The 22,026-nt window shown below is 40.1% G+C and overlaps 1 protein-coding gene and 1 long non-coding RNA gene across 9 annotated transcripts in view; one reads left to right on the top strand and one right to left on the bottom strand.

Moving 5' to 3' along the window:
* SORCS1 (sortilin related VPS10 domain containing receptor 1) overlaps positions 1-22,026 on the top strand; it is a 496,054-nt gene that overhangs the window by 228,377 nt on the left and 245,651 nt on the right. The gene's annotated exons all lie outside the window — the stretch shown is intronic.
* Positions 13,088-22,026, bottom strand: part of LOC308585912 — a 77,607-nt gene continuing 68,668 nt past the window's right edge. Inside the window, exons 2-3 of the long non-coding RNA XR_014007675.1 lie at positions 15,143-15,184; positions 13,088-13,162 (exon numbers count right to left, since the gene is read on the bottom strand). This is a non-coding gene — a long non-coding RNA (uncharacterized lncRNA). The remainder of the gene's footprint in view (positions 13,163-15,142; positions 15,185-22,026) is intronic.

Below are 22,026 nucleotides of genomic sequence, written 5' to 3'. Positions count from 1 at the left end.
GCTTCCCCGAATGCAAGTGTAAAATCACGGGAGTCGATTGCAGGTGGACTCTTGTGAAAGGGCTACTGTTGCTCAGGCTCACTAGGCCAAAAAAAACCATGGTCTTGGCCCAGACTGAAGGCCATTACCATCTGGCTTGCTCTTAAGAACATGGGAAGCTCCTTTATAGTATGTCAGAACAGGGCCAGATTTAGGTTTGATGAGGCCCTAAGGGTAATGGGGCCCTTTATATGTCCAGCTGTCCTTTGTCAACAACAAATTGTTGCTGTTTTTTGTGTTGAATATATGCTATATGGTAATCTATGGACCTAATAGGTATCTAAAGCCATTTGCACATAACAAAATATGTATTTTATCAAAGTAATTGTTGAACTGAAATACAATTAAAGGTAAAGGTAAAGGACCCCTGCAGATAAGTCCAGTCGTGTACAACTCTGGGGTTGCGGCACTCATCTCGCTTTACAGGCTGAGGGAGCCGGCATTTGTCCACAGGCAGTTTTTCTGGGTTATGTGGCCAGCATGACTAAGCCACTTCTGGCGCGATGGAACAACAAAAGCAGAGCAGCGCACAGAAACACCATTTACCTTCCCGCCAGAGCAGTACCTATTTATCTACCTGCACTGGTGTGCTTTCGAACTGCTAGGTTGGCAGGAGCTGGGACTGAGCAATGGGAGCTCACTCCGTCACAAGGATTTGAACCACCGACCTTCTGATTGGCAAGCCCAAGAGGCTCAGTGGTTTAGACCACAGCGCCACCCATGTCCCTGAAATACAATTAAGAAGAAGTATATTAATAGTGAAATACAACTAAGAAGAAGTATATGTTTTTGGAGGGCCCCAAGAGAGTGGGGCCCTAAGCTATAGCTTGATTAGCTTATACGTAAATCTGGCACTGTGTCAGTATACTGTATCTAGCTCAGTATTTTCTACACTGACTGGCAACAGGAGTTTCGCTCAGTCCTACTTGGAGATTCTGGGGATTGAATGTGATACCTTGCGCATGCACAGCAGATGCTCTATCACTGAGCTATGGCCAAACCAAGCCTTTTCTTGTTCTGCCCTCACATGTTTGCATGCCAGCTTTCATGCAAGGACATCCTGCTTCTATCTAAGGCAGACGTGACACCATCCCTACCCCCACATACCCCTTTCAGGACACCAGGAAGGAGAATGTTAGTTGCATAGTACCGCAGTGTCCACATCCATCTGTCTGTACAGTAAAGAGCACTCAGGTTGCATCATAACTATTTCCCATACATGTACTGCATACCCAGGATAAGATATGGTGTGCATTAATATTAAAGAGATTGTTTTTGTTGTCATTCTGAGCATGTTGTGGAGTTTTATGGCTTGCAACAAAACGGCAAATGAGTTTACACAATACATTTGACAGTGCATGTGGACGTTTAAGAATCTTCCCCCCGCCCCTAAACAGGACATAATACCTGAAACCAGCTCCCAGTGTCTGAAAACAGTGTCTAAAACAACAACAACATGAAATTGGTTTAAACATAGAAATAGCTATTATTGACTTTCTGCTTGCAGAAATGATCCTTTCCTGGATCCAACTGCTGATCAATCTGATTTTGCAGCACACCTAACATGGATGCACAACTAGAAAGCCACATTATGTTGTTAAGATGCTATTATTGTTTTTAATGAGAACTTCTGGTTTAGTCCTATATTACTAAACCAGAGAGAGTGCACAAAAAATAGAAGGTCCTACCAGCATACTTTGGGTCATAATATATGATGGCCCCTGTTGACCCTGAAGTTGCTTTCATCAGAAGTGCAAGCATGGGATTGCTGTGAACAAAAGTATCAGATGATCCATCAGATTCATGTAATGAGTCCAGTAGTCATTGACTGTGCATCTAGCAACTTCAAAACCTTCTAGGTTAGTTTCTAGGCTGGTTGGATCTCTCATTTGGTCCAACAGAACCATTTAAATGCCCTTGTCTTATTCATTTCCCATTACAACCTGCACATGTTTTGATATTCATAATAATGATGTAGTCCTTCAGTTAAGGAATACTTAAATACAGCCAACCATTTTGAGAAACCTTTGCTTCTTCACCGTTGTGAAAAGTTTAGGCTCCCTTGACTATGAGAGCCCAGGGTGTTTAATGAGAGGAAACAAGACACAGAATGGTGTATTATCCCTCTGGCACTGTGCCTTTCCCCCCTCCTCAATATCTCGTTTTGTCTGCTGTGTTTCACCTTCCCTGAGCAAGATGCATTGTCAGCATGACAGAACAAAGCTCTTTGGAAAAAAGGGAAAAGAGGAGGAAGAAGCTGTTGTCTGAAATCTAAGCCCTCATGCAATGTACTGTGCATCAACCACAGACAAGTTAGGAATGTCTCTGTTTTGTCATTGTTTCCCCCAGCTTTCCCAGGGGACAGCTATCAGAACGACAACCTCCTACAGCTCAACCATGCATTGCTTCAGTGATGGGATGTCAGAGAGAAAGGGCTTATCTTGCAGTCTACCCAGTAAAAATGAAACAACCCGCCCCCAAAAAAATCTTTCCTTGTAGGAATAGCCTCTTTTACTGTCTTAAAGAGGGACTAAAGGTTTATTAGGGCTGGCCAGCAGCTGTTAATTGCCTAACCAGAGCTAAACATATTCTTAACAGCTGCTTAAAAACAAAACTCGTATGTATGTATGTATGTATGTATGTATGTATGTATGTGTTAAGTTATAGGATCCTTCAACAAGTTTTCAGGTTAGGTTATTATGAAAAAAGTATTCTATAAGGAGCTACTGGAGACTTGATGGGAAGAAATCAAGAGTGGAGAGGGACAGGGTTCTCTGATTGTACATTTATGCTGTATATTATGAAGCTGTGGTTTAGGTTTGTGTGACCATCAACCTGTATGCTCCAAAGGCCTAGATCAGGCAAAGGCAAACTCAGCCCTCCAGATGTTTTGGGACTACAACTCCCATGATCCCTAGCTAAAAGGACCAGTGGTCAGGGATGATGGGAATTGTAGTCCCAAAACAACTGGAGGGCCAAGTTTGCCTATGCCTGGCCTAGATCCTTCAGTGTATATGAGGGGAGAGTATCTAAATCAGTTGTTGTTTAGTAATAAGGAAAGAAAATGCTCTTTGTGTTTGTTCCAGGGTCCAAACTTGATATTTTTTTGAAAAAATCCACTGGAATTGAACAGTTTCCAGAACCTAGGGTGATAAGCACAAATGAAATCCTGAAATGGAAACCATTTTACCATGGTTTGGGCTGGTTTTGTGCTTAGTTTTTTGTACACATGAAATTGGCAAATGTTTATAAGTCCCCTGATCCCTAGGAAGGAGAAGCATATAACTTGAGCATAGGGAATGCTGGAGGCAAGTATGAAAGTGGAGGAGTCTGAAAATACCCCACACAACTTAGGAACCTAAAAACAGGAATTGGCATCAATTGTACAATATGTACATGAAAGGGGAATTAGGAAAGCAGTGAGACAGAGAAACCAAATAGCTAGAGAGAAATCAGGAGAGGGGGCACCACTGAATTCTCCACATTGGTTTTGAACTCATCAGCTAGAAGCTTTGGTTGTCAGGCCACTTCTAAGATATATATTGTATTTTTAGTATGTTGAAAATGTGGGTTGATGGGTGAGCAGAGACTTTACTGCTTGGAAAGATATTGCACAGATTAAATAGAGGATTTTATAGACCCAACAACCATCATGTATCAATCCATCAAAAATTCTTCTTTCCCCTCTTTGTAAAAGAGGGATAGATAGAGGAGCTTTTAGGAAAAAAGACGAATAATTGATGGAGTAACTGGTGCAGGGAATAATAGTTATACAGGCAATAATTAATACAAGGACTTGTCAAGGGCCACATTCCCTTTTGTTCTGAGGGCCACAGCATGGGTGAGGCCAATTGTAAATTTTACCATTGTACAGCAGGCTAGTTTCTATATAGACATTCTCCTCTCTATTCTCCATCACGACAAGCAAGATGCATTATCAGAGTTCCAAATAACATTCCAGCCAGTCAGAAACACTGATAGAGGATGTGAAGCAGGGCTGGTTAGAGGTGTGGCCTGGAGAGAGACTCTAGGGCCAGATAGGTACGGTAGTTTTGGAGGGTCACATTCAGTCCCTAAACTTGTGGTTCCCCACTCTGAGCTTGAGAGACAGTAGCTAAAAACCACTTGTAGAATTCAGATATCTATTTTTTAAACAACAGCAACAACATCAGGATAAGAAAACAAAGACACTAGTTGTTACTGCTGTAAAGTAATTACCATAGAATTATCAGCTTTAAGGTAAACCTAATTATGTCAGAATAACTGGAACAATAAATGGTCATGCCAAACCTGTTTTTGAATCACAAAAAGCTATTTCTCATTTGTTTCCCCCTCTGCTTTAATCATCCAGCAGATTCTACAATTAACTAAGACACTTGTTGACAACAGAATTAAATGCAGCTTCTTTGGGTTTAATTCTGAAATTTGTTACCCAGCAGATGTTTATCTAAGTACCCAAAACTCAAGAGAGATGTTTATTGATGGCTGCCTGTGATCTCAAATAAGTGTGATATTTGCAACAACAGGCTTAGAGAGTTAATGCATGATTCAATAAATAGGAAATGTAATTACAAGAAAAATTAGGAAGCTGCAGTGAAAACTTATTGTACTGAATTTAAAATTGAATTCCTGATGAGAAATGGAGAGTTGATTTCTTAAGTACCTCAAAGCTAATTCTGGCAATATACAGTAGACACAAAACTTGTTTAGTCATATAACTTGTGCAATTGAGATAGTTTCTCCTCATGTAGTCCCATGTGACCCCAATGATGTTGTGTAACCATGTGTATGGTATCAACCATATGTGTCTTTTCTCTCCAATTAACACCCTATCCAGATGTAATCAGCTCCTTCTGGATTGTTGTGATATTCATGCATGTGAGGTCATAGGAAGTGTGGGCTCAGGGTGTTTCTGTGTGTCTCAAGTGGGAATTGCATGTGCAAGGGGATCTTTTTTTTAAAACCAGATGTGGTGTTTCTTAGAGGTCCAGCAGGAACCACTGATGTGCAGAAAGGTATGTTCATGCTATATAACCATACTTTCAGGAATTGGATCAAATATCCCATCCAGTGGCCAAAGAAACCAGTTACATAGGTATATTCTCCTGGAAGTTATAGGTGTGTTCAAGTAGCAAGCAAATCTCATTATCAAAAAGCATAGGGTTCTATTCAGTTTTGATTCTATTTAGAGTAGAGCCACTGAAATCAATAGAAGTCACTACCTGACCTGGTTATTCCTTGCTGGCAAATGGGAGAAGAATGGGGTTGTTTTTTCTCCTAGCTACCCCTCTTTGGCTCTGAAGTGTAGGTGGGTTCAGGCATGACCCAAGACCAAGATTCAGCTCAAAAAGGATTTATAGGAATATCAGGAACAAGAATGGCAAATAGGGGCACTCAGCCCAGTTTATACAGCAGACTTTAAACATTAATTCCAGTGGTCAAAAGAAACTCAAAGTAGCTTTTAAAACTAGCAGTCGCTGACATAAATGCTTCCTCTTACAGGGCTCATGCAAATGTTGATAATTCAATGGAGTTTAAAATCTCTGGTGAATTACCAAGTTTAGCTCTGGAGAAGGCCAATTTTCTTGTCAGAACAGATTTGCAAATGGTAAAGGAGTCATGACCCGCAAACCCATACTGATATATTGTTGTCTGGGTTATAAATTATTTCCTTTAGTGGGTACTTAGCTAAACCCTGCTACATTTGTTAAGCTTGATGAATTAATTGGTTTGATCCATAAACTACTTAGCCCAGTTTAGTCCCATAGTTTAGTCTCAGTGAGAGTTAAAACTCCAAACTTATCTTCGTTTCAGTGCTATTTACTTCAGGGTGAACATTGTTTGGGTCAAACTGTAAGGTTGCAAACTGCAGTTCTAAATGTTATTGTTTGGAAACAAGTTCAATGGGACTTACTTCTGAGTAGTGCTGGGGTATATAAACACACAAAACTCCAAACTTACTGGAGCAGGTCAGGAGCCACTAGGTAGAAAAATGTGGGAGTCAGGTTTCTAAGAAGAGAGATGGTACCATAGCTGATGTCTGGATTTAAGCTTGGAAATCTTGAATTGGCGATATAAGAAAAAACTGCCAACATAGAAGTTATTGTGGTAGGAGACTTAGCTTCTCTTTGACCTTCATCTTTAGAGCAAAAGATATGATGATCTTTTAGGTACCTTTATGAATGAGTTGTCTTCCGCCTTTCCTAGCAGTTTTAGCCTGCCTCTCATCAGAATCCTTTCCTCCCTAAAGCAGTATTCCTAAGAGATAAGTGCTTCCCTGGTAGTTGCCCTTGTTTAGCATCTTCTTTGTATTTGTTGCTATACTACCATTTCAACTTATTAAAACTTTCAAAAGTTTTGAATTTTCTAAACAATCAAATGTTCAGGGAATTGAAATGCAATGTTCTGAATTTGTACTTTATTCTTGACACATTACAATGTGATGCCATGCTTTTCAGAAAAGGTTCTGCACTTGATTAGTTCATCATTTATATGCTTTTAAGCAATGGGAACATCATTTCATTATTAAGAACATGAAAAATTAAAAGTACAGTTCTGTTATCACTCGGCATTCAGTGCAATATTCCATTATTGTCACAGCTGACTGAATATCAGGAAGGAAAAATAAAAGCCCTCATCAAATAAATTATTCAATTAAATTACATCCATATTTGCTGAATGCTGTTTTCTTTGAATAGCAGGCAAGTATGTCTAATTATTGAAATTAACAATGCAGCTGATGAGTCTGGGAAATAACGTGAGACAAAGGCAGGAGATTGTATCTCTATCTGACAAAAATGACTATGGCTAGCCAGACACATGTTCTGTGTAGGACATAAATTAGCTCCAGCTGGAACTGGAAACAGTATTTGTATAATTACTGCAGCAATTCACACTTTTTTGGGGGAAATCATGTTGAACTTTGAATGTAATATTTATTTATTTTTCAAATCTGAATTGGTTTTCAAAATCATCAACATTTAGATTGGCAAGATATAACAATTACTGCCAAAATCAAATGCGGCTGAGCTTGGGGCTTTTTCCAGAACTGTGTCTGTTCCTATCCTATCTTCCTATCTTCATATTTGCTTCCACCTGCATGCATCCCAGAAAAACTATGACACCTCCTTTCTCCCCGTAAAAGCACAGTGGCTATTTTGGGCACTGTTACGGTATATCTTGCAATTTCATGTCAAGATCTTGCCCTGAAAAAAGTGTGAGAGCAAAGCACCCCCTCCAAAAAAAAGTGTGGTTTTGGGTTTGAGAGCCAGTGTGGTATAGTGGTTAAGAGCGGTAGACTCGTAATCTGGGGAACCAGGTTCGCGTCTCCGCTCCTCCACATGCAGCTGCTGGGTGACCTTGGGCCAGTCACACTTCTTTGAAGTCTCTCAGCCTCACTCACCTCACAGAGTGTTTGTTGTGGGGGAGGAAGGGAAAGGAGAATGTTAGCCGCTTTGAGACTCCTTAAAGGGAGTGAAAGGCGGGGTATCAAATCCAAACTCTTCTTCTTCCGTTATGTTACACAGGTCATGTGACCCACATGGGAACAAAGATGGGAAGACGCACATCCTCATTTTGGGACTCAAGATCTTGGAGGATATGCAACTTTCATTACCATTCTTGTACAGTAGAAGTGCTTATTTGCTGTGTTGCCAGCTTCTGAGACGAAATATGGAAGCTACACTCAGGGCCTTTTGTGTTTTAGTCCTTTATGAATGAAGGTGGTGGTGTTAAATTGTAGGGGCTCCAATCATCTTTCCCTTCTGTTGCACAGATATTTCATTTCCTTACCATTCAATATACAAAAGCCTGTCACTGAGGAAATGGCTGTTCTTTCCTATGAGTGTAGGTGTTCTGTGCAATGTGATTTTGCAGCTGTTGTGTAGGCTATAGCTACACTTGGAATTGCATTCATTCCAGACTCTCATTTTTTCCTGCTTGTATTTATGTGTTAGCAGACCTGTTTGACAGGAAACAAAGCAAAGAAGGCAAGCACATCTTTTTTTATTAGACAAACAAGATGTAAAGGGACAAGTCAACCATAAATGAATGAATGACAGACTAATTCAGGCCAGGTTAGCATGTGGCAAACTAAACCAAATGCAGCCCATCAGATGTGTCTTGTGAGATGCTTAACAGATACAAACCTTGTTTTTTGTAGCAGGCAGAAAAAAAGAGGAGGGTGATTGAGCTGCATTTGGCTTAGTGGATTATAGTGTGGCAAGGCATGGCCTCCAGAAGAATTAGTTTGGCTGTACAGTCACACCTGGGTTCTCGAATGCTTTGGTACTCATCTGTTTTGGCTCCTGAATGCCACAAACACGGAAGTGAGTGTTTTTTGGAAGCCAAACGTCCGATGCAGCTTCCGATTGAGTGCAGGAAGCTCTTGCAGCCAATCGGAAGCCACGCCTTGGTTTTCGAATGTTTTCAGAAGTCAAACGGACTTCCAGAATGGATTCTGTTTGAGAACCAAGGTATGACTGTAATTCAATTTTGCTGTGTGTTTGTGTGCAAATGCTTGTGCGTGTGGAGATGCTTGTATACAGTATGTGAGAAGCTCTACATCTAATTAAAAACATTGCTATAATGATTCTGGAGGTCATTGTGTAATCTGGTCCTTGAAATATGTTGTTTTGGTTTTTAATCTCATAAAAATATGTCCTGTTTAAGCCTTTTCTCTCTTGTTTGCTGAATTATGATTTTGATTTGGTTTGGTTTATTATATTTATGTGCTGCTTTTCATTTAAGTGAATCCCAAAGTGGCTTACAAATAATAAATAACAACACGATGGAAAATAGAGCATCAGAAGTGAAGCACAGATCATATAGAATAATTAACAAATCATAAGTAAAACAATTACAATCTTTAAAACATTGTTAACAAAGCAACAACTAAAACATAAGCTAAATATCACAATCAGGGCAGAAGTCATATGATTAACAAATCAGTACAGTATTTATAATATATAAAACAATATTAAAAACATGAACAATATAGCAACCAAAAGATAAACTAAGCAGGGTTAAGTTCATACACACACACTCCATACCTCCATTCAGCTCGTTAGAATACACATACACAATACTTTTTTTCTGAGGGGACGCAGGGGTACGCATACCCCTAAACATTTTGTGAATCTAAGCTGGGCCTCATTGAGGGGCAATATGAGAAGGAAAATGAGCGTATTCCCAAACATTTTTTTATAGAAAAAAGTACTGCACATAAACATCATGTCTGTGGCAGCAGCTCCCTTCTAAAGGGGCAGCGAAGAAGAAGCCAACCATTCCCTGATGGCAAACAGAGTCTCTGTCCTCTCAAGCCTTATGCATACACATACACATACTCTAGCGGTGTGTGTGTGTTTTATTTTTGTGTGTGTGTGTGTGTTTGCTGTAGTCATGTGTACCCAATTTTGTATAAAATCACACAAATTCATGCTCCCAATACTGTGAACTAACATTACTTGGCTGAGCAGACTTCTCTGTACTGAACATGACAGGGTGGAATGGAGGATTTCTCCTCACATGAACCCAGGCCAGAACTATGGCTTCTGGAGACTGGTGCATTTCTGGGAAGGGACTAAAACCGCAAGCACTTTTGCACTCAGTGGTTCCACCCAGCTCATCAGCCAAAGGGCTTCAAAGTTGTGTATTTTTTCTTAATAAGAATAATAATAATTTATTATTTCTACCCCGCCCATCTGGCTGGGTTTCCCCAGCCACTCTGGGTAGCTCCCAACAGAACATTAAACAGAATAAAACTTCAAACATTAAAAACTTTCCTAAACAGGGCTGCCTTTAGGTGTCTTCCAAAGTCAGGAAGTTGTTTATTTCCTTGACATCTGGTGGGAGGGCATTCCACAGGGCGGGCGCCACCACTGAGAAGGCCCTCTGCCTGGTTCCCTGTAACCTCACTTCTTGCAGTGAGGGAACCACCAGAAGGCCCTCGGCGCTGGACCTCAGTGTCCGGACAGAACAATGGGGATGGAGACGCTCCTTCAGGTATACTGAGCCGAGGCCATTTAGGGCTTTAAAGGACAGCCCTAATTCTGCTCCGAAAGGTACTGGAACCAATGTAGGTCTTTCAAGACCAGTGTTATGTGGTCTCGGTGGCTGCTCCCAGTCACCAATCTAGCTGCCACATTCTAGATTAGTTGTAGTTTCTGGGTCAAAGAGAGTGTGTTGCACTAGTCCAAGTGGGAGACAACTAGAGCATGCACCACTCTGGCGAGACAGTCTGTGTTTTGCAGACTGTTGTTGAACTCCTATCCTTTTTTCAAACCCAATAACATCCACTAGGAAACCATTTTCATTCTTATACTTCCTGTATAAATTACTGCTTTAAAATTCCATTTTCTCAGCTGTCCATTCTACTTGGTACCTCACCTTTTTCACCCTTCTTCAATTAAAGCTCTCGGATAGCACTTCTTTTATAATTATTCACTGGCTTTGTCACTCTGTTGACATAGCTACCCTTTTATTTTTATCATAAAATATTGTTTTTATCTAACTGTCAAAGACATGGCAACTAAAGACAGCACACATTAATTACAAGCTCTGATTGTAGTCCTTTGATACTTGCTCGTGGGAGATGTTCCACAAAATCAAATTGCATTGTGTTATTCTCCTATTGTATGAAAACCTGCTGCCGTCTGTCTACCAAGTCAATAAAATTCTTAACACCAAAGAAGGAGAATGCTGTCTAGAATCTGCACTGATTCACTCTTATGTGGGCTGACAAAATAATGCAACAGCTGTTCCCAAATATGGGCAAAGAATTTCAAGATTCTAACCCACAACCCCCTGCATAGAAGATATTTAGTACTTTGGTCTCTTCATTGGATCAGCCTTTTAATGGCAGAAGCATAATGCTGACCAAAAACATTTGGCCAAAATTTGAATTCAGATATATTCTCATCGGATCCCCCCACCAATATTTAGCTATTCATTTTTTAAAAAACTACCCTTCCAAGTTTCTCAGAGGGTATATAAGGTTTCTTTCTACCACTAGTTCTAAAATTTTATCTTCAAACCAATCCCACGAGGTAAGAAAGGTCACCTCACAAACATTGTGGCTGAGTTGAGATTTCAACCTAGGTCACCCCGTCCTAGTCTGATACTCTTTAACACCATACTATACTATGCTGGCCACATGACCCAGAAGCTGTACACCAGCTCCCTCGGCCAATAAAGTGAGATGAGCACCGCAACCCCAGAGTCAGTCACGACTGGACCTAATGGTCAGGGGTCCCTTTACCTTTACTATACTGGCTTTTAGGGGACGTGGGTGGTGCTGTGGTCTAAACCACAGAGCCTAGAGCTTGCAGATCAGAAGGTCAGCAGTTCAAATCTCCGTGACGGGGTGAGCTCCTGTTGCTCTGTCCCTGCTCCTGCCAACCTAGCAGTTCAAAAGCACGTCAAAGTGTAAGTAGATAAATAGGTACTGCTCTGGTGGGAAGGTAAACGGTGTTTCCATGCGCTGCTCTGGTTTGCCAGTAGCGGCTTAGTCATGCTGGCCACATGACCCGGAAAAACTGTCTGCGGACAAACGCCGGCTCCCTCGGCCTATGGAGCGAGATGAGGGTGCAACCCTAGAGTCATCCACGACTGGACCTTGTAGTCAGGGGTACCTTTACGTTTACCTTTATACTGGCTTTTAAATGCATTCCCGTTTCTTGAATAAGAACTGATAACGGTAAGAGTCAATATTTCCATCATGGTTTGTTGGGATGGGGTGCGATACAAAGCTCCCACATCTGCATGACTCTTTCTTTTGTGGGATGGGATTCCTCCTTACACACAGAGCATTATTCTGCTTGTAGAAAAGAAATAAAAATCCTTTTCACACCAGGTATAAATTGCCTGAAATTCATCAAGGTGCTGTACTCCAGTCATACCAGTGATTGTGCTGGCATGATAAGGATGGAAAGATCAGCCCATTTCTGATCCATATCATTTTCACATGTATCCACTGTCCCATTTCTGCAACAATCTGCACATTTAAATAGATATTTTTAAACAGCTTGGTACATTTTTGTGCTGAGAACTGCCTCAGAACATTTGGTAACTGTGAATTTTGGTATGTAACTAAGTTCTGATCTGCATTTCCTATTTCTGGATGGGGCTGAACTCTCTCTGAAGGAACAGGTATGTCATCTGAGGGTGCCCATAAACCCATCTTTGTCATTTGAGGCACAGGTGGTTAGGAGTGTACTGGCTTAAATTTTGTCTGATATCTCAATTTTCACCTGATTGCCTTGTATTTCTAAGGAAACAACAAATTTACTTCAGATAAAAGGCTGCTTTAGTGAAGGCAGCCAGGAAAACCAAATGTGTTCATTTGGTGATAGCAGTGAGCAGTGCTTTTTTCTAAAAATAAAATGAAAAAAGTTTAGGGGTACTCTCATTTTCCTACTCATATTGAAATACTGCCCCTCAATGAGGCCAAACTTAGATTCACAAAATATTTAGGGGTATGCATTTCCCCCAGAAAAAAAAGCACTGGCAATGAGGACTGCAGAAAGGGATAAGTTTGATGGTTTGCTTGCTCCCAATTCCCCCATGGTGCAGACCTTGGCATGTGATATCACAGCAATAGTGGTTAAAAAAAAACAATAACCTCAATAAGGAATGACTCTCACTCACATTCTAAATCTCAAAATTATTGCTGCTTTGGTTTGAAACTTCTGGAGAATCATTTCTGACCTTTTTTCTATTGCTTTGTACATGTATGTAGGTTATTTTGCTTCATTAGAGCAAATAAGAATCTTTTAAATTTTCTCCCTCGTTCATAATTGTGGAAAAAGGTGAGAGGAAAATGCAGAAGCCACATTTTGAAGTTTCACACTGTTGCGCAGAATTCATGCCTAACCAGTTATCCTGCCCCAACCACTATTTATTGGTTTACATTCAGTCAGAATGAAAAGCATAGATAAATCAAGATTCAGCCATCACCCCCAGCAAAGGTAATTATTCTCTTCTCAGGCTGGTGCCTAGAAGTGATCAGAATCCATTTACTCACAGCAGACGCAAGTTGCCTTTACAGATGCTCCAAACGAATTGTTTAAAGGTTTTTCTTTTTTCGTTTTTCTGTGTGGAAAGTCAATAAAGTTGACACAAGCTCCTGCAACCAAACCAAATGCACCCATTTATCATCCTTCCCTAAAACTGAAGAAACTTTGTTTTGCTTTTCTTAGAAGTTACACATGAACATGAGTTGAAACGTGTTAAGTTTCCAAACATTTTATTGACTAGGTTGATAGTGGTATCTTCTAAAAATAAATAAAGAGATGCTCATTATGTTTCCAGCTCTCCTGGTGTTTCACGCCAAGTTTCCTGTTACGTATTCTATTGGCATATTTTATATGAAACAAAACAAGTTAGCTGAATGAGTGGCAAAGGAGTTAAAATCAATAGGCAAGTGTAATTGTCAACCATTGTCTCTAAATCAGTGAAGTAAATATTGTTGCACGCCACCACAAGGTCAGCACCAACACTTTGAATTGTGCCTGGAAACATACTGGCTCACATAACTCAATTTTAGCTTCTGGCTCACATAAATGAATTCTCCCCCTTGATCTTTGTCATTCCAAATCCTAGCGAGTTGTGGGAGGGAGTCTACCCATTTTCCATCTGGCACAGAGTCAATTCCTTTGTTACCTTAGAGGGCCATTACCTTGTCTGGCTATTTCAACAATTTGAATCCTTGTTTAGATTATAACACTTTCTGGGTCAGGGAATTATAAGGGTCTTGGCGTGCAGCCTACCCCCACAAAAAACAGATAACAATATGTAACAGCTTCTTTGTAATAAGCCATATCTTTACTGCAAGTATATACGGTATATGTTTGTGGATTTTTTTACATACACCAGTTAGAAATGCAAATAATCAAGTGGTATATAAATGTATTCAATAAACAAAGATAATTTATGTATTTTAATTCATGCAGAGCAACTTCCCTGCAAGAAAAGTTTTCACTATTTGGGGCTTTTAGCTTAGCAAGAAAATATGAAGTTAAGAGCTGTATAAAATTATATACAGTGTGGCTAAAATGGTTAACACCAGGACAGATAAAAGGAAGTACGTCTTCACCCAGCACATTGGTTGTTTCTGTTACTAGCATGAAATAGGAACACCATGAAATAAATTTAAGGTAGTTTCTTTTTCCCCAAGATTATATCAAAACAGACCCATAGCTCTGAAATTTTCTAGGGGGTACCATTTCTGTAGGCCTGTGTGGCCTTTTGTAAGCAGGTTGATACTGGGAAAATATGACTTGTTTCAGGTTTGACTTTATACTGAGAAAGTCTAGCACAAACTCTGATGTCAGTTTTCTTAGAATACATGAGATGTGAAAATACCAAAAGGTTACTACTTCCTTCAATTGCTAGCAGTTATCAGACAAGATTATGATGTCGCAATAGGCTGACATCCATTTCCTTGGTACACATGAAAGAACTGATGTTCAGATTGCCATCAAGACCATCTGTTCTTGGCTGAACCCTATTTGATGAGGGGGGCAGTTATAAAGAAATGCTTGCTGTTTCATTTAAAGGCATCAGTTTTGCAAAGTGTCTTCAATTTAGAGAAGAAGAGCTGGGAACATGCAGGTTATTTTGGAACGATGTTGCTCTCACACTAATTGTCTCTTGTTAAAGAAGCTATCCAGAGTCATTAAAAAAATCTCTTGTTAATGTATGCTCTTATTTATGACAGTCATAAAGTAAGCATTTATAATAAGGGACTGGGGGAAAATCTGAAATTTTCTCAAGTACGCTGCTCAAGATATCTGTGAAATGATTTTATTATTAATGTACAGTGTATCTGTTTAATTGGACTGTGTTTAGGCTGGGTTCACACAACTATATTGGTGAGTTGAGAAACTGGGCTGAGTAGTATCTCTGAAAGGAGCTGTGGTTTTGGTAAACTGGTCACATTCATTGAGCATGTGAAACTTGACATTTATGTGTGGTCACTTAAATTCACATAGACATTTCAGCTAGTGAAGAAATACACCTGCTTGCGCTGATTTCAGGCTACGTGATCATGTATTCAGGTAGGCTGCATTCAGACATTTTTTCTGCCTTCTTGATGTTTCCTTACCTGATCATTTCTGCATTTTACGTCAAAGCCACTTCTGGAAACCTAGTAGAATTCAGTGGAAGTTTAGTGCTAATTTCCATGTTAATCTTTCCCAGGAAAAAAAAAAAATGTTTGCAACCCCATTGGCTTGGAAAATCTCAGGCATTTTGCACTATAATTTCATGTGACCAAGTTTGGAGCAGTATCCCAGTATACAGTTCTTTTCTGCTTTTAAAAGATTTGCATGTCGGACTGATATATCAATCAAAAAGCCACAGTTCTATAACACAACAGGTACTATAGTATAAAATGAAGAATAAAAGTTGGGACAAATGCATTGGCATTATAACCAGTACAATTAACACAATAAATCCACATATAGTTGTCAGAAAAACCCTGCTAGATCATAGGAAGATAGATCATAGAATACTGCTGTATCTAGTTCAGTACTGTCCATACTAGATGTGTGGAATCTCAGGCCTGGAAGATGAATATAACATTTCAGACCTCTCTATCTGGTCTTTGGTGCTCTTCCTAATCTATGCCCCAACCTTCTCCAGTCCTTCTCCAGACTCTGCTAGAGCGTTTTTGCCTCTCTGGGCTATGCCCTTGAATTAAGATAATGCCTCTCGCTTTCTGGATGAAGGATGGAGATGTGTGTGCATATTAACCTCTAATTTTGTGTGGCTAGAATGCAGCCTATTGTATAAAGGTAAAAATCACGTCTGTTGCTAGCTTATGGCCCTTCCACCTTTGGCATACAGTCCTTGGAAGGTTCTCCACCAGGGAGTATGGCCGTCCTGCTGAAAAAGGTTCCATACTTCAGGTCTACAATGACTGGGAGCTGCCCAGAGTTTTAGATAGGAGGTTCTGCCTGGTACTGAACCCAATACCTTTTGCATGTGAACCAAATGCTCCACCATTGAGCTATGGCCCTTTCCTGCAAGTTAGCCCAGAACCTGAATCAAACCCCACATCATGTTTCCAGTACAGTGGTACCTTGTTTTACGAACTTAATCTGTTCCGGAAGTCCGTTGTTAAACTAAAGCATTCTTAAACCAAGGTGTGCTTTTCCCATAGCAGCAGGGGACTCAATTTACAAATGGAACACACTCAACATGTTCTGCTTCCAAGGCAAAGTTCACAAACCAAAACACCTACTTCCGGGTTTGCAGTGTTCTTAATACAAGTTGTTCATAAACTAAGCTGTTCTTAAACCAAGGTACCACTGTAATGGCTAGTTAGATGCATCAGGGAAACCCACAATTAGGGCATGTAAGCAACAGACATTCTCCCTTTGTCTCCCTAACAACCAGTATCCATTTGTTTCTTTACAGCATATACACCCTACCTTTCTAACAAATGTTCAGAGTGCAGCTTCCAGTCATACTGTTTCCAGATATGGAGGGTCCCTTTAACTATCATGACTAATAGCCCATGATAGACCTACCCTTTAATGTTTTCTAAGACTGTACCATCACTACATCTGGTAGCAACAGATTTCGAAAGACTGAGTCACAGGTGCCCTGTGTCAGATGCAGGACTAAAGCAGATTCAGCTTTTCCAAATGAATTTGTTAGTGATAGCAAGCCAAAGTTAAATCCCAGCTGGAAGACGGCACCAAACTGCCGGTTGCCTGTGGCTGCCAGAGGCTAATATAAGCATAGGAAGAGGTAATCAGGCAAATAGAGCAAGTGCATGTATCCTTTCAAGTCTAAGGAAGTCAGTTCTTTCAGGTTACTAGTGTTCCACTGTATAATTACATGACTTTCTCTATAGTCTCCAACTATTTGTTCCACCTATCACAAATACTCTCATCAGGGATTACCATGTCCTTAGGCAAATAGATCCATGCATTCCTTTAAACCACTTTCAAGCTTCTCTTGCTTTCTCTTATACAGTATACACACACACATAATCCCCTTTATATTGATCGTCATATTAAAAAATAATCCATTGTTCATGGTCGTGTGTACTGTGAATAATTTGAGCTATAGCTGCTTCTTTTGCATGGGCAGCCTTCCTAAAATAGGAAGTTTGGGTTGTGTTGCTGCGTTGAAGTTTCGTTCTATGTTTTTTTTGAACGTATAGCACCTTTTATTATTATCCAGAAATGACAAATTTGTTTTCTGTAACATGGCCATTGTCACAGCCTGGGTTAAACAAACTAACAATTCCATTTATGCCACAATAGACATATATTAAAAACAACAACAACAATAAAAACCACTTTATGTCAAGCAGGAGACTTATTATGTACTCCCCTAACCCAGGAAAAAGTGGATTTAACATATTCTGCATCGCTTGATCTCCCATAAAGAAAGGAGTTCATTTAAATCTCTTTCTACGTAGCCCACTAATTCTCTCTGCTGGGACAGTCAAGAGATTAAAAAAACCTCTAAACTTCCCTATTTAATAAAGGACTGTGTTCTTTGTATTTAAGAGGCAGAAAAGCCATCATAATCTACCAGTGCTGACTTGGCCATAAATCCAGAGGAAGTATAATTCTACTTACCCACTATTTATCAAGCATGGAAAGAAATAGTACCCGGCTATCAGCTTACTCAATTTTTCTTTGAGACTGTTTCATTGCACTTTGTTATTATCATTCATGGTGTTAAGTAAAAGCAAAGCAGGAAGATACAATCTTACAATTAGACTGGCCATGGCTGGCATCCCGGTGGAGAACTTAATGCAGATTCAGGTAGCGTACATAAAATAAGGAATATATTTTTTCCTGTCCGATAAGACTGGACCCTGTTATTACAAAGTTTCTTTCTTTTTATTCTCTGTTTTTATGTTATTATTTTAAATGTTCTTATGTTTGCATTTTTGTACACAGCTTAGAGATACTAAATAGTAAGTGCTTTAGAAATAATTTTAAATAAAACAATAAACGCCAAAGGCTAGTTTTGTTTTTGTTTGTTTGTTTTACAAAATATTCAGAGTCCATTTTAAGACAAATCTAGGAATACCAAAATGCATGTGGGAGGGGAGCAGGAGTGTGGCAATAGGCCCCAAGCTGCCCTATGTTCATGAAGTATTTATTTATTTAAGGAATTTATTACTCCACTTTTCTCTATATGTCTCAAAGTGGCTTACAGAAAAAGGAAACATGCAAGAGTGGTGTAGTGTTCAGCGTCCATCCATCTGCATGTCTTTACCTTGCAGCCTTACTGACCTTGAGGCCTGCGAGTTCCATCAAGAACGGAAGGGAGAGCTGTGGCTTATTGCCACCCCCTATTATATTTAATAGATGGAGGGCACAAGGAGAAGGGGACAACAGAGGACGAGATGGTTGGACAGTGTTCTCGAAGCTGCCAACATGAGTTTGACCAAACTGCGGGAGGCAGTGGAAGACAGGAGTGCCTGGCATGCTCTGGTCCATGGGGTCATGAAGAGTCGGACACGACTAAACGACTAAACAACAACAATTATTTTTACCCTCCCTTTTTGCAGTAGCTGCTTCAGCGCAACAGTTCATGCCACTTAGAGTGAGAATCTGGATGTGTTGGAGAGAGCGACAAAAGGTGCTAAGTTACTCAGAAGTCAAAGAGTGAGAGTCTGTAGACACAGAGTGAGGCCCTGGTTGAGTGAAAGACAGAGAGAGAGGGAGTGGAATACCATAAGCAGAAAATAGGGTGTGAGCTATTCAGATGGTTGGTTGTTTAATCTGTTTGAATGTCTTGTGCTTGCTTTTACCTAGGTATTTGGTAAAAAAAATATTTTTTGTTTATTGTTGTTTGCTCTTTTTTTCTTTTTTTACCTTACGGCAGAATTGTGTTTACGGCCCCATGTCAGTCCAGTGTTGCTGGATTTATCATCTGAAAAAAGAAGGAAATTGGTGGGACTTGGCAGCTTCCCAGAATAAGCACCCCTTTCCTTTGCCCTCCTGCTATTTCCAATGTTCTGTAGACAGTCTTTGGCATCTTCTTCTAGTTACTAAGAGGTTAAGTGCTCCTTGTACCAGTGCAGCCTTCCTTGCAGCAAGGTCTGGATGCATCACTTACTACATTACAAAGTGAACATAAAAATGGCTGGACCTGGCTGGAGTATGCACGGATGGTGCCAAGATTATTAACAAGAGATTTGCCCAGGGTGACACAGAGTTCATTATCTGTAGAACATTGTGAGGATGGGTGAACTGATGGCAAGACAGCTGCTGAGTAGGTTTTAACCCATGGGGAATGAGGGATTTACACAGACAGGGAGATCCGTAGCTGCAGGAATTTCTACTCCATTTATTTTTATTAAGCCTCATAAACACCGAATCGTATATCCACATCCTCTGGGAGACTAGTTCATAGACTTATATGGCTCATTATAACATGTTCTCTCACAATATTCTTCTCAAATGCCCTTGTTCTTAAAAAGATCCCATTCCACCTAGTTATACACTTGTAATATGTCCCATGGTTTTCCTTCTCACCATAGCTGTGCCCCAAAGGCATTTGGGGATTACTTTCCATCGTGAAGCAATGGGAAAGGGTCCCAGAACTCAGAAAAGAATGCACTAATTCTGTAAAGGAAAAGCACATATGCAAGCTATATTAGATTCCACTATATCAGTGTTTCCAGCTGTTTTGAGACTACAACCCCCATCATCCCTAGCTAGCAAGACCAGTGGTCAGGGATGATGGGAAATGTAGTCCAAAAACAGCTGGCAACCCAAGTTTGGGAAACAGCTCTGTATCCACCCCCAACCTAAGCCTTATTTATTTCAGTGAGACTTCCTTTGTCAAACATCCACTAAGTTCTTTAGTACCTTTAGGTGCAGCTCATCAGGCCCTAGAGGTAGCTGAAGTCTCCCATGACTACTAGCTATCTCCTTTTTCAATGTTTGGTAATCTGCTGTAAGAAGGCAGCACTCAAGTCTTCAGTCTGGCTTGGAGGTTTAAAGCAGACACCCACAGCAAGGTCACTGTTTCCCTCTCCTACCAATTTTACCCATACTGTACTCTCAATCTGCCTTCCATGCTCTGAGTCACGGATCTTTTCACAACTGCACACACCTTTTATATACCTGTATAATGCTGCTACGTACTCCTCCCTTCCTGTTTGGTCTGTTCCTTTTGAACAGATGTTCCTTTTGAAATGCGTCTTTAACTGGAGACTTCCATGCTGTACATGCAAGCCCAGTTTTTGAGCTGCTATCCTGTGCAAACTTAGATGAGAAAATGAAAAGCACAAAAATATAGTGTATACTCACAGTTGAATATACTGTTCTGTGTTCAGGTACAGTAATTCTGAGGAAAGTACCCATTGGTTTGCAACTCAAGCATGCATAGAAATATAGCCACAAATTATCACAATAAAGAGAATTTCTAAACATAATAACAAAGGGGAAAAAACCCCAAACTTTCCATCATTTGCTTCATATATTACAGCATGACTGCACATAAAACTAGATCATTAACAAAGTGACAGATGTCACTCATGTTGCTTTATACTCTCTTTGGGAAGTGCTTACTATCAATTAGCAGCGCAGCATATTATTCAGAAATTACTTTCTCAGCCAGGATCCAGCAAATGTGGCAAAGGCCAGAGCAAAATGTCTGATAGAGTAATTTGCATTGTTCAAGTAAAATATTTACCCCTTTTTGTTTCTGTTTGTTTTTACCCAGTGCTTTTTTTCTTTAAAAACCATTTAGGGGTACTCTCATTTTCCTACTGATTTTGAAATACTGCCCCTCAATGAGACCAAACTTAGATTCACAAATTTTTAGGGGTATGTGTTCCCCTGCATCCCCCCAGAAAAAAAACACTGTTTTTACCATAGTCTTTCAGTATTTTCAGCCTTCCTGCATACAGGATTGCATATGATTGAATTAGCAAAGAAATATAGTCCATGTAGTCAGCCCCTTCCCCTGAATTTGTGGCAGGGCTATTAAATATATTAGTTAACTAATTATATGACTTGTGTGTATGCCTATGGAATACTGGGCCTGGTCCACCTCAATAAAGTACTGGTTACGCTGCCATTTTCGCTGCCCTCCATCAAGCCTGCTCGCTGATTTGCTCAAAGACTCCTACAAATCAAGATGGTATCAGTACCTCGAAAAAAAGATTGAATCTTTAGGCATCGAGCTGGAGCCCCTGTACAATTCTAATGAGCAATACATCTTCCATAATATCCTAACTAGACTAAAGGATGTCGAGAGACAAAATATTATGGCAGCTGTAAACAAAATTTGCTCCCCCATATTCTATGATTTAAATATCTTAGATAGCAGAGCCAATTACGTCACTAAATTAATAATCCCAGCCCAACGTAGGGCTTTTATGCTGGCCCGGTTGAATGTTTTTCCCTCAGCATTTGTCTGGGGAAGATATCGAAACATCCCTAGAAACAAGAGATTCTGCAGATGCTCTATGAATGTCCCGGACACTGTAGAGCATATTCTCTTTCATTGCCCATTGTACAGTACGCTCCGTCAACGCGTGCTGTCCCCTCTTTTGGGCGGTCTGGAACCCCAGCAAGGTGAATGTGTGGCATTCTGCCTATCCGACGTTGACCAAAGGGTAACGGCGGGGGTAGCCGAGTTTTTGGTAGCAGTCCTCCAAGGAGCAGGTTAACAAGGAAAACCACTGATTCTATATGTATATATATATATATGTATGTAGCCAATTGCTGCCTTTTTATATATATTCCAAGGCTTTTACATGTTATTTTCTCTCCTATGGTTTTATTTGCATAATGCCTAATAAAGGTTTGATTGATTGATTGATATATGACTTGTTAATCAATGGAATGCACATAAATTTGCATAAATTTACCTGCAAATATTTCTGAAGAAAGAGAGGCCTTTCTCTGTCAACAACACTTAAACACCTCTTCCCCCAGATGTGCATCTAGCATCCTCTTAGTATAGCTTTGCTGTATATTGAAGATGCATTTCTTTACC

This window comes from Podarcis bocagei (genome assembly GCF_964188305.1).
Source record: "Podarcis bocagei genome assembly, chromosome: 4".
Classification (NCBI taxonomy): domain Eukaryota; kingdom Metazoa; phylum Chordata; class Lepidosauria; order Squamata; family Lacertidae; genus Podarcis; species Podarcis bocagei.
The sequence above is the reverse complement of the archived record's forward strand: the minus strand, read 5'-3'. Positions and strand labels throughout refer to the sequence as shown.